Genomic DNA, 12,575 nt, shown 5'->3' on the forward strand with positions numbered 1-12,575 from the left:
AAATCAGTTTTGCCCTTATCTCTTTGAAAAATGACCCCTTGCAGGATGCACCTGCTCCCATCCTGAGGCAAAGAATGCCGGCCATTCAGGCACTGGGGTAGCCAAAGGGAACGAGCAGGTATGGCTGAGGAGGAATGGAATGTTATCAGTATTGTAACAATCTGAGCACATCAGTCACACTGATATCTTAGCACACAGGGCACTCGACTGGCAGCATGGAGGGTGGCTCTGGCAGCTTTGGGCACAAAGGAAGACAGCTGTTTGGCCCGGGTACCCTTGATGATAATCCTGGAAAATAGAAAAACAGACAAGTCAGAGAAGCCTGAAGAAGGGAGAAGGAAAATGGCAGATGCCACATTACAGCCAGGAATATTTATTCATGAGTGCTCCCCGGGGATTTTGCAAAATAATTGAAGGGCATTAAGAGGTGCTTTACTTGTTAGGTTTATTGTGGCATGTGGAAACTGAGGCAACATGCTGTGAGGACCAAGATACCTGGAATAGGAGTAGAAGAAGAACATGGGTTAGGTGGAAAAAACAATAATAATAATTATAATATCCAGCTTCTACTGAACATAAAGCTTTACATGCCATTTGATTTCTCTTTAATTTTTTTAACGTTTATTTGTTATTGAGAGACAGAGAGAGAGAGAGACGAACATGAGCAGGGGAAGGGCAGAGAGAGAGGGAGACTCAGAATCCGAAGCAGGCTCCAAGCTCTGAGCCATCAGCACAGAGCCCCATGTGAGGCTCGAGGGCTCGAACTCACAAACCGCGAGATCATGAACTGAGCCGAAGTTGGTCGCTTAACGGACTGAGCCACTCAGGCGCCCCCATGCCATTTGATTACATTTGAATCTCTCAATAACTGAACAAATGAGGTAGAGAAAAATTTTTTCCTTGCTATTACAGATCACGAAGCTTATAAAGGTTATTTAACTTGCTCAGGGTCATGTTATTGAAATGCAGTATCACCATTTGAACTTGAGGATTTCTGCCTTTGGAAGCTAAGGCTGCCTCTACTTTTGTAGGCAGTGCTGTCTTGGGACCAGGAAGGAAACAGGAGTCCAGAAATTCTGGGGGCAGCTCACTGCATCCTTAAGGGGAGTTATTGAGTGTAGGGCATTGGAGGACACCATGAGACTAGACTTTCTGGAAAGGGGTTCGGCAGTGTAGCTACCAACTGTCACCATACAAAATTATCATATCATTATTGACTATTTTCCCTATGCTGTACATTACAGCTCACCTGACTTACTTATTTTATAACTGGAAGTTTGTACCTCTTAATCCCCTTCCCCTACTTCACCTGCCCTTCAACCCTCCCCACTCTGGTAACCAACAGTTTGTTTCCTGTATCTCTGAGTCTGTTTCTGTTTTGTTTTTTAGATTCCACACATAAATGCAATCATACAATATTTGTCTTTCTCTGTCTGACTTATTTCACTTAACAGAATACCTTCTAGGTCTGTCCACGTTGTCACAAATGGCAAGATTTCATTCCTTTTATGGCTAAATAATAACACCACACATGTATCTTACATCTTTATCCATTTATCTATCGATGGACATTTAGATTGCTTCCGTATCTTGGTTATAGTAAGTAATGTTGCGATGAACATAGGGGTATTTCTGTCTCTTCCAATTGGTGATTCTATTTTATTTTGTTATATATCCAGAAGTGGACTTGTTGGATTGCATGGTAGTTCTAGTTTTAATTTTTTGAGGAGACTCCATATTGTTTTCCATAGTGGCTGCACCAATTAACATTCCCACCAGCAGTGTACAAAGATTCCTTTTTTCTCCATATCCTCCATACTTTTGTCTTTTTTGATAATAGGCAATCTAACAGCGGTTCGGCGACAGCTTATTGTGGTTGTGATTTGCATTTCCCTGATGATTAGTGGTTTTGAACATTTTTTCATGTCTGTTGGCTATCTGTATGCCTTCTCTGGAAAAATGTCTATTCAAGTCCTCTGCCTATTTGTTAATCACGTTGATTTTTAAATATTAACTTGTGTAAGTTCCTTATGCATTTTAAATATTAACACCTTATTGGCTGCCTCATTGGCAAATATCCACTCCCATTCAGTAGGTTGTTTTTTGTTCTGTCGATGGTTTCGTTTGCTGTGCAAAAGCTTTTTTAGTTGGATGTGGTCCCATTTGTTTATTTTAGTTTTTGTTGCCCTTGCCTGAGGAGACTAGTCCAAGAAAAATATTGCTAAAACCAATGTCTGTTTTCTTGTAGGAGTTTTATGGTTTCAGATCTTACATTCAAGGTCCTTAATCCATTTTGAGTTTATTTTTGTGTATGGTGTATAATAGTAGGCCAGTTCCATTCTTTTGCATGTAGCTGTCCATTTTTTTTTTAAATCATTGATTGAAGACACTGTCTTTTCACCATTGTTTTGCCTCCTTTGTCATAGATTAATTACCATATATGTATGTTTATTTCTGGGCTCTTCATTTTACACCACTGATCTATGTGTCTGTTTTTGTTTTGTTTTGTTTGCTTGTTTGGTTTTGGTGTTTTTGCCAATACCATACTGTTTTGATTGCTGTAGCTTCGTAGTATAGTTTGAAACCAGGGAGCATAACACCTCCAAGCTGCTTACTTTGCATGACTAGGGTTTATACAGCAACTGCAAAGAAATACATGGCAGAAATAGAAATGTTTGTGAAATTTTTCCACTATAGGTCTTTTAGCCTGTTTTCTGGTATAGTTTCAGTGTTTATCTTATTGTCGAGAAGCTAACACATTGCCTGATACCTAGTATAGTGACTGGGATTTGATAAGAGTTTAATAAATGTTAACAGAGTAAATGCAATGACATTTACCTGGTCTTATATTTTTTTCTCTCACTGTCTTTGGAATTCTACTTAGCCTTTTAAATGATTTTGTAAGACCTTGAATTAAAGTCATTCATCTTTATTTTGCTGATTAAAATGCATTATTTCTTTAAAAATTCCCAACAACAAGAACAGAAAGATGAAAAGTTGTGAAATAAGAGTACACAAGCTGTAATTGGATGGTTGCCTTTGGAAACTGAAGTCGGTAGGCAGATTGTTGTAGCTTCCCAGTGTTCAAGTGTTTCTAAGGGCTGTTTTTGTTATGTTTAAGCATTTCCATCAGCCATGGCAGCGATTTTCAAAAAGCACATCTCCTCCAATAGTTGTCACCAGCCAGTTCTGCTAGAAATTCCAACTTGCAGAGCCTTTTGGCATTTCGGCCACCAGGAGGGAACGTTGCCTGCTCGCCTGGTTATCATTAATGGGTAGACTTTCCTGGGTACTCCTCTTTGTTGGGCACTATGCAAGGCACAGGGGGAAGCAAAGGCTTAAGAAAGCATGGTGTCTACCCTCAGTATGGCATGACCTAGAAGAAAGCCCTTCATTTTCACATTTACTTTCTGATCCATTCTGTTGACTTTATATTCATCTAACATTTCAACTGAGAGTCACAATAAAGGTCAATGACGAAGCTATTTTCCTATCTAATTCAATCAGTGTCAAGAAGATTTGTAACACATTGAACTCTACTTCCTCCCTTCTGGGAGGGTGAAGAGTTTTCAATTGAAGGAGGGGCCAAGGGTTTTTCCCAAAGGGACAGAGTGCCTCTGGAGAGATGCCTCAGATGGACTGATCTACTCAGGGGCTCACTGACTGATTGTGACCAGGGCTTCTTCTCTGAAGGGAGATTTGTCATTACATCCTGGGGCGTGCTCCGGGATCTTTTCTGCTGCCTAGCGGCCAAGTAACAAAGCTCTAGCTAGCTGCCTCCTCACCGTTGAAAGATTTTGTTCTGATGGCATTTGGATGTGGATTGACTGTCCTGAAGAATCTGGGGGAGAGTGGCTCTCTGTGAGCTGAAACTCTTAGCATTCCCAGCGTTGAAAAGATCAGACTCATGTCCTGACCCAGTATGTTCATTTTATTCCTGTATTAATCATTGGAACTCTCAAATTTTCTGAGTGAAAGGATGGCTTAGGGGTAGCAGTCTTTTTGAAAGGGTGGGCTTCAGGTCTTTCTTGAAGGTGTAGACAGTGTAACTTTTGAAGGTGATTTGTAGGTGATTATTTGAATGCTTATTTAGGATGCTTTGGCGCGAGGTTTTGGTGAGGGGGCATAAGCTACGTCTTGCTACCCTCGTTATCACAGCGCAAAGGACAGTCAACACAAAGCTCTGACAGAGGACAATTCTAATTTTAAGGTCTCCTTTTATACTTTCAAGACCTCTATTCCCTCCTTCCTTCTTCACTTTCATTCTCTGACATTATCTTTAGATGAGGATTCCCTCGACTTCTGTCATCAAAACTGCATCCATAGCCAGGCTCCTCTCTTCTCATTTGTTACCGTGGAAATTGTGCTTTTTTTTTTTTTTTTTTTTTTTTGTCAAAACAACCCTCCCACCTGTGTCCGGGATTCCATCTCCTTCCGTTGCCTCTGACACCACTTTTTACTTTCTCTTTGCCCTGGAGCCTCTGTTCCTCCATGTGGTTTATAGATGTGTTTTAAGTTATATGTAAATTTCTTAAAATTATATGCAGAAGTTTCTTTCTGGGTATTTTTGTTTTCATTAATTTTAATTTAATTAAATTTACCTTAATTTGTATACCGGTGATATCTACATATAGTCAAAGTGACAACGCTTGTAAACTTGTAATGAAAAAATTGGTGACACTTTTCTTTACTTCTCCAAGGCCCACCAGTGCGACTCCAAAGGATGACTGTCTTCCAGCTAATTCTTTTTTATGTTCCTCCAAATTTGTAAATAAAGTGCTTACATTTTCCATTTGAAAATTTTTCATTTTACTTATTTATTTATTTCGGTGAGAGAACGGGGGGGGGTTAGAGAGGGAGCCCATGCTGTGAGCACAGAGCCCGACATGGGGCTTGAACCCACAAACTGTGAGATCGTGACCTGAGCTGAAACTAAGAGTCAGAGGCTCCACCAACTGAGCCACCCAGGTGACCCTCCATTGGATGATTTTTAAACTTTAGACATTATCTTTTGCGGTTTCTGTGATGCTGGCTAGGAATTTAACTCCAGTAAGCCACTCATATGCCCAGTTTTTATTCCTATATCTTGTCAATGTAGCTGCATTGTAATTTTTGGTTATAATATTTTGCCTTTTCAAATATGATTGCTGCTTCACTAAGATTTTCTTTTCTTATGCTAGTTATTATTCTGAGTTCTTGCAGTGCCACTCTGACATTTGGCTGACAGTTGTGGCATCGAATTTTAATAGGAAATCATTTGAAGGTCTAGCTCTTAGTTTGTTTTTTTTTTAATCTTTAATGTACGTAAATTTCACAATAATATGTTTGGTGTGGATTTTTTTCATGAACTTTTCCAGACTCTCATTGAACCTGTTTACCCTGAAGATCCATGTCCTTAAGTTCTGTTTTTGTTTGCTTGTTTGCTTGTTTGTTTGTTTTTTAATATCTCTTTGATAACTTCCTCCTCTTGGATTCCATCTGTTTTTTTTTTTTTTCTGCAATTCCTGTTAAATTTTTCTGTAATCCTGTTAATCTGTAAATCTGTAATTTTTCTGTAAATCCTGTTAGATGTTGGACTTTGTAATTTAGTTTTCTAAACTTTAACATTTTCATTATTTTTGTTTTTCTTTTCTACTTTGTGGGAAATGATCTTTACCTTATGTTTAAATCCTTCTATTTAATTTAAAATCTTGTTTAGCGGGGCGCCTGGGTGGCGCAGTCGGTTAAGCGTCCGACTTCAACCAGGTCACGATCTCGCGGTCCGTGAGTTCGAGCCCCGCGTCGGGCTCTGGGCTGATGGCTCAGAGCCTGGAGCCTGTTTCCGATTCTGTGTCTCCCTCTCTCTCTGCCCCTCCCCCGTTCATGCTCTGTCTCTCTCTGTCCCAAAAATAAATAAACGTTGAAAAAAAAAAATTTTTTTAAATAAAAAAAAATAAAAAAAAATAAAATCTTGTTTAGCATATTTCTTTAACTTCCAAGAAGTTTTTCTTGTTTGTTAATTATTTACTTAAAACCCTCTTGTAGACACACAAAGTGGTTTAGAGAAAAACAACGAATAAGGCACACTGCCAATTAAAAAAAAATCACTAAATAGAGTCGAGATCCCTTGTGAATAATTTCCTAATTAAAGTGCCTTTTTTCCTTTCCAGAGGTATCTGTATTGGTCTTTATCACTGTCATGGGTATTTTTATGGCATTACTACATTTTTCCCTATGTATTTTACATTCCCAAACATTTTTGGCATATGCAAATGGCATCATATTGTAAGAATTATAATGTAAATTTGCTTTTTTTTTGCTTAAAATTGTGTCTGTGAGGCTGACTCATGGTGACATACGTAGCTCTCATTTATGCATTTTCATAGTGCTCATTGTGTGACTGTAGTCATACAACATAGTTATTGTTGTTTCCAACAACAATAGTTATGGTGGCTTCCAGTTTTCTTTCTCTTTTTTGCTATTTCCAAGAATGTCACCATGAACATTTTGTTCAAGTTTCCTTGTGTACGTGTTTAAGAGTTTTTTAGGGTTCATACCTGAAAGTAGACTTGCTAGTCACAGTTTATGCTTACCTCCAACTTGGCAAGGTCCTCCTTTAAAAATGTACACTCCCACTACCAAACCTTTCCAGCATTTGATGTTGTCAGACTTTTAAATTTTTTCCAATTTAATGATTGTGAAGTTGTATTGTACAGAATGGCTTTAATTCTCATTTTTCTCCTCACTAGTGACCTTAACCATTTATATTTTCTTTTCTTGCTTTCTTTTTTCTTCTTTCTTTCTTTCTTTCTTTCTTTCTTTCTTTCTTTTTTTCTTTCTTTCTTTTAGTTGCTGATTCATTGTCTTTGCTTCCTCTTCTACTGGGTTGTACATATTTTTCATATTGTTTGGTAGGATCATTCCTTTTGCATAGCCCTGTTTTTGCTTTATAGATGCACTATCTTCTATTATCACTCTAAGAATATTGTTTTCTTCTGCTTAAAACACTGATTTTGTTTTTTCTGGGCCTTTACATTTTTCTTTCACATTTGTGTATTTCCTCAAATATCTGGTGATTTGTGGTTATCTGTTCATATTGAAGGGTGAGGCCTATAAAACTGATGTGCAGCTCTATGGGCTTGGACAGAGCCGACCAACTGCAGAGTTACTTATTGGCCAATTTGCCCTTTTATAGAAGACTTTTATTTAGGGCCATTTAGGTTTTCCTTCATTATTTGTCTTGGAATCTTGGGATATACTGGGAGAAGGATGGTATCTTGGTATATACTGGGAGCAGGGTAGATGTCTTGAGATATACTAGGAGCAGAATAGGAAGAATGGCCCCTCCACTCAGTGTGTAGAATTATTCTTAGTTCTTAAGGGGCCAGGATCTGGAATTTATTCAGATTGTCAAACCTATCACTATGATTTGTGAGGCCGTGGGGAAGTTAATTAGCAATATGTGCCTCAGTCTCCTCATTTGTAAAGTGGGAATAAAATCAGTTCTACCTTGTGGATTGTTATGGGAACTTACAGATATTCAGGAGAAGTTGTAACACATACTAATTAAAGACCATAATGAGAAAAAGAAAACTCCAGTATTCAGAAAAATACTCCAAGATCTAATGACTCAATCCTCATACTTTAGAGAAGGTTCATGTTCTAGACTCTCCCTAAGACCACAATCATGAAAATATAACTATGGTAAACACACGCACGCACGCACACACACACACACACACACACAAAACCCTGGCAACTGAGAAAGTGAATGCTCATACAAACCTCAGAAAATTCCAGTTTGCTTCTCTACTTACAGTCACCCCTATAACAAGTTCTCATGAGCTCCAGATTTCTCTCTTCTGGGGTGGGAGGGAATCCTTGATCAGACTCCCTCAGTACCAGATTTAACTCCCGGAGCATTATCACTGAACTCTGAGCCCTGAGCAGGGGGCTTTCCTAGAAATAACCAGTGGCGTTTATTTTTTTTCCTGAAGAAATCTGGACCAAAGATTTCTTCCCAGAAAAAGTCTACTTACTGAAATTAACTCCTCCAGTTTCCAATTCTTAACCTTTGAGCAGCTGGAAATAAATCAAATTGGAATAACTCTCTTTGTTCGTAGTAAGCTTAGATCATCAAGAACCCAGAAGTAAAATAATTATTGCTGTTTTAGGCAAAGAATCTTAACTTAACCAGAGACATTGAGTAGATGTTGAAATTTCAGCAACTCTGTTTCAACTTGTTCTGGTTTGCAGATAAAAGGATTTTATTATCTGAAAAAAAAAAGTTAGCTTGGAGTATCTCAAATGTATAATCTTAAAACCCACTTATTGGAAATGTGTCTTCTGAAAAACAATATACATATGAAAAAATGTGAAGTGTGGCTAATTTGTATTTGAAGATTTTGATGGAATATGGCTTGCTTAATTTTTTAGCTACAGTTCAGGGTAATATCAAATGTCTAAACTGAATAACCAAAAATGCATCAAACTGTTTTAAAGCAATTTTTGTTAGTCTTCTTACTTCCCCACCTATAGAACAGTAAGCTTAAAAGGAGGAATATAATTTGAGGTAAGAAGCCACACCCCAAGTCATTGGTAAGAGGATTGTGCCAGAGATTGGCCTATTAAAAAAAAGTTTAAAGCATTCTATAATAGTAAGAGCCCAGATTTTAGAAAAATGGGAGATTGAGCTTTTTTTTTTCTCCTCTTGCCACAACATTTATCCTAGATTTGTGGGTTTTTTTTGGAGGGAGGGGGAGATATGCATCTAAATGTAAAAAGCTGATACTAACATCAGCAACAAAAAGAACAAAATAAGACCGGAAAAATTATTGTCTGCCTAACATCTAAAGAATGCGTTTCTGTGTGTGTGTGTGTGTGTGTGTGTGCATGGGGATATGTTACTCTGAGTGGTAAATCCAATTACTAAATAATGAAAAATTGGGAATTAGTGTCATGGAATTTTTAAAACTTTTTTTTTTTAATTTTTAACGTCTATTTATTATTGAGAGACAGAGAGAGACAGACCATGAGTGAGGGAGGGGCAGAGAGGGGGAGACACAGAATCCGAAGCCGGCTCCAGGCTCTGAGCTCTGAGCTGTCAGCACAGAGCCCGACGCGGGGCTTGAACTCACAAACTGCGAGATCATGACCTGAGCTGAAGTCGGATGCTTAACCGATTGAGCCACCCAGGCGCCCCAAGGGGCATGGAATATTTAATTCCATGTTGGAATTTGGATTTCAACACTAAAAGTCAATAGCTAAGGCTTTAAGTAAATGTTTTGCAGAATAGGATTTTAATGAAAATGTATTATAATTAAAGTGTTACGGTTGAAAAACCAGTTGCTTTTATGATATGGTTTTAGAAGCACTCAATCTAGAAATTATACATATCGAAACAAAAGTTTCCACTTCTACTTTTTGGGTATGATTTTATTTTATTTTACTTTATTTTATTTTATTTTATTTTATATATTTTTTTCAGCATTTCAGAACTTATTTTATTATTATTTTTTTTTCAATATATGAAATTTATTGTCAAATTGGTTTCCATACAACACCCTTTTGGGCATGATTTTAAAGTGTAACATCTGATACACTTTCCAGGTTTAAAAATTTTAATTATTATCATTATATTTTAATATATTGACTTATGTTTGATAAGCATTCTGTCTTGATAAATTCTGATGATATTTTTTAATGTTTTGCCCTTAGAAAGTTTGACCTTGTATTACACTAAAGTAATGGATATAGTTGTACTTAACCAGAGGTCTCTACAAACTTGGGATTCTATACTAGGATTATCTAGGATGAAAATAAGGATATGAATAGATTATACAAAGTTTTATATACGAACAAGACTTGTCAATGATATGTGATGTTTACCATCCAGTGTTCTCTGTTAAATAGTCTTAGCACTTATGCCTCTGTGTCACAGGTATGTGCTTCCTTATCTGCTCCTGTGACACTGTGCCCTCCTTAGAATCGGTGCTGCCTGTGTTTTCTTGGTTGCAATGCCTGGCACGGTGTCTGATGTGAAACCGAGGCTCAATAAACATTTATTCAATAGACTGAAAGCCAGAGTGGACTCGCTCATTTTATGACAAAGAACCTGAGCCAGAGCCACGTTAGAATCACACTGCTGGATTTTTATTCTAGATCTCTTGCCACTGTTGCATGTGGTTTTATAGTCCAACAGTGTTACGGTGTGAGGAGAGACACCTATCTCGGATAACAACACAAAATCCCCCACCCCATACCCCCCAAGTGTCCAAAAATGTTCAACAGAGAAAGCAAAGGACCTCGGTGGAGTCTTTGTAGTCAGACTACATTTCCAACACGCTACTCCTATTTCTTCCGTGACTGTTTCCCCCAGCCTTTCCCCCACGTCCATCGCAGTAGGAGGATTTGTCTCATAAAGCCTCTGAAGGAAAGTTAGAGGTTGTAGGGAGACTGAGAAAAATGCCCACTAGTGAGACCTGCTTGATGGACAGTTAATGGCTATGTTGAAAGAGAAATTGGTGTTACTGAAAATCGAGGGGAACAAGTCAAAGCTTTGTGCTCAGTGGTAAGAAAACTAATTTGTTAGACGTGAAGAGATTGAATTATATACACCTTGAAATCTAAAAGCAGCTGTGGCATAACGGGACTCACACAGTGTCTGGGAATTATCACTTCCCACAAAAGCAAGACAACAGGCTTACTCTCCTTACGAAGGCACGGAAGGCACAGAGGCTCGATGCCCCCCCATGTGGGTCCTCATTCTGAGCTAGCTTTTAGACAATCCAAGCATGCAGGAAAGGGACAAATTACTTTTTCATAATTCCCAATATTTCAAGGACCACCAAGGCCTCCAGGCGGTCATCAGTAACATCCTTTGGTCAGTGTAGAAATGAAAGAGGCTTCTTGGTAAGTTCACCAGAATGGAAATTGGATGAGAAATTCCACTTGATGCAAAACTTGTTCTGGAAGGGTTTTATTAGCTATGTGGCTCGAAAGAAATGGATTTACCTACTTCTGCCATATAAGCTGACCAAAGCACTTTATTCTTCCTCTACTGATGGAAAGAAAGGAGGATGAGGAAAACACAAAGGGAACGCTGTATCCATCTCAGGACTGCTTGTGGACATTCCATCCTCAGATGGCAATTTTTTCTTTTATTTCTGTTTTTCTTTTTTAATTTTTTAATATATAATTTATTGCCAAGTTAGCTAACATACAGTGTATACAGTGTGTTCTCGGCTTCGGAAGTAGATTCCCGTGATTCAATGCTTACATACAACACCCAGTGCTCATCCCAACAAGTGCCCTCCTCAATGCCCATCGCCCATTTTCCCCTCTCCCCTGCCGTTCCATCAACCCTCAGTTTGTTCTCTGTATTTAAGTATCTTTTATCATTTGCCTCCCTCTCTGTTTGAAACTATTTTTTCCCCTTCCCTCTCCCCGTGAAGGGGAAACTGCTAAGTTTCTCAAATTTCACATATGAGTGAAAACATATGATATCTGTCTTTGCTGACTGATTTATTTCACTTAGCATAACACCCTCCAGTCCCATCCAGGTTGTTGCAAATGGCAAGATTTCAATCTTTCTCATTACCAAATAATATTCCATTGTATATATGAACCACATCTTCTTTATCCATTCGTCAGTTGGTGAACATTTGGGCTCTTTCCATAATTTGGCTATTGTTGAAAGCGCCACTATAAACATTGGGGTACATGTGCCCCTGTGCATCAGCACTCCTGTATCCTTTGGATAAATTCCTAGTTTAAAAAATGTTTTGTATCCTACTGCATGGTGTGGAGGCTTTTTTTCAAAGGGGAAAAAAAATCTCTTAATTGTGATCTATGAATGAGGTTACTTTCTTTTTCTTTTAATAATTTCTATGGTTTTCTTGTTTTTGTTTTTGAATTTTGAGTGCTGCTAGGGGAAACCATACCCCTTTCACTCTTCACAAGTCCGTTTCCTCCCCAGGCCAGCTTCTGGTGGAGAAAGCTTTTTTAAACTGGGGAGGGAGGGATGTTTTTCCACACCGGAGAGGCACCGTAAGGCGTGGAGAACACTAGGTTACGGAGTGAAGCAAAGTTGGGTTGAGAGCTGCTGTTGACGCACAAGATGGGAGAGACACTAGGTCTTGCTAAGCCTCAATGCCCAGCATCCATGTCTCCTCCTGGGGACTGTACCCAATATGAATTTCATCTGGGGAATGACCCAGGGGAAACCGTGTTATGCCATGGTTTGGGTGAAATCCACTTTACCCTTGCTCTAGCGGTAAGCCTTGATTAGCCAAAGCAAATGGATCTTATTCTGTCCCTTGCTAATTATTCAGAGCCAACGTAATTTGATGGAGATATTTGCTATTGTTTTGGGGAAAAGGTATTTCCTCCCTTCTGCAGCAGACCGTCTCCCTTGCCTGCTAGGGCTGCCATAACAGAGTACCACAGATGGAGTGGCTTACACAACAGACATTTATTTTCTCACAGTACTAGAGGCCAGAAGTCCAAGGTTAAGGTGTTGGCAAGTTTGGTTTCCCCTGAAGCCTCTCTCCTGGGGCTGCAGAGAACAGTCTTCTTGCTGTGTCTTCACCAGTTCT

This window comes from Lynx canadensis, chromosome C1, assembly GCF_007474595.2.
Source record: "Lynx canadensis isolate LIC74 chromosome C1, mLynCan4.pri.v2, whole genome shotgun sequence".
Classification (NCBI taxonomy): Eukaryota; Metazoa; Chordata; class Mammalia; order Carnivora; family Felidae; genus Lynx; species Lynx canadensis.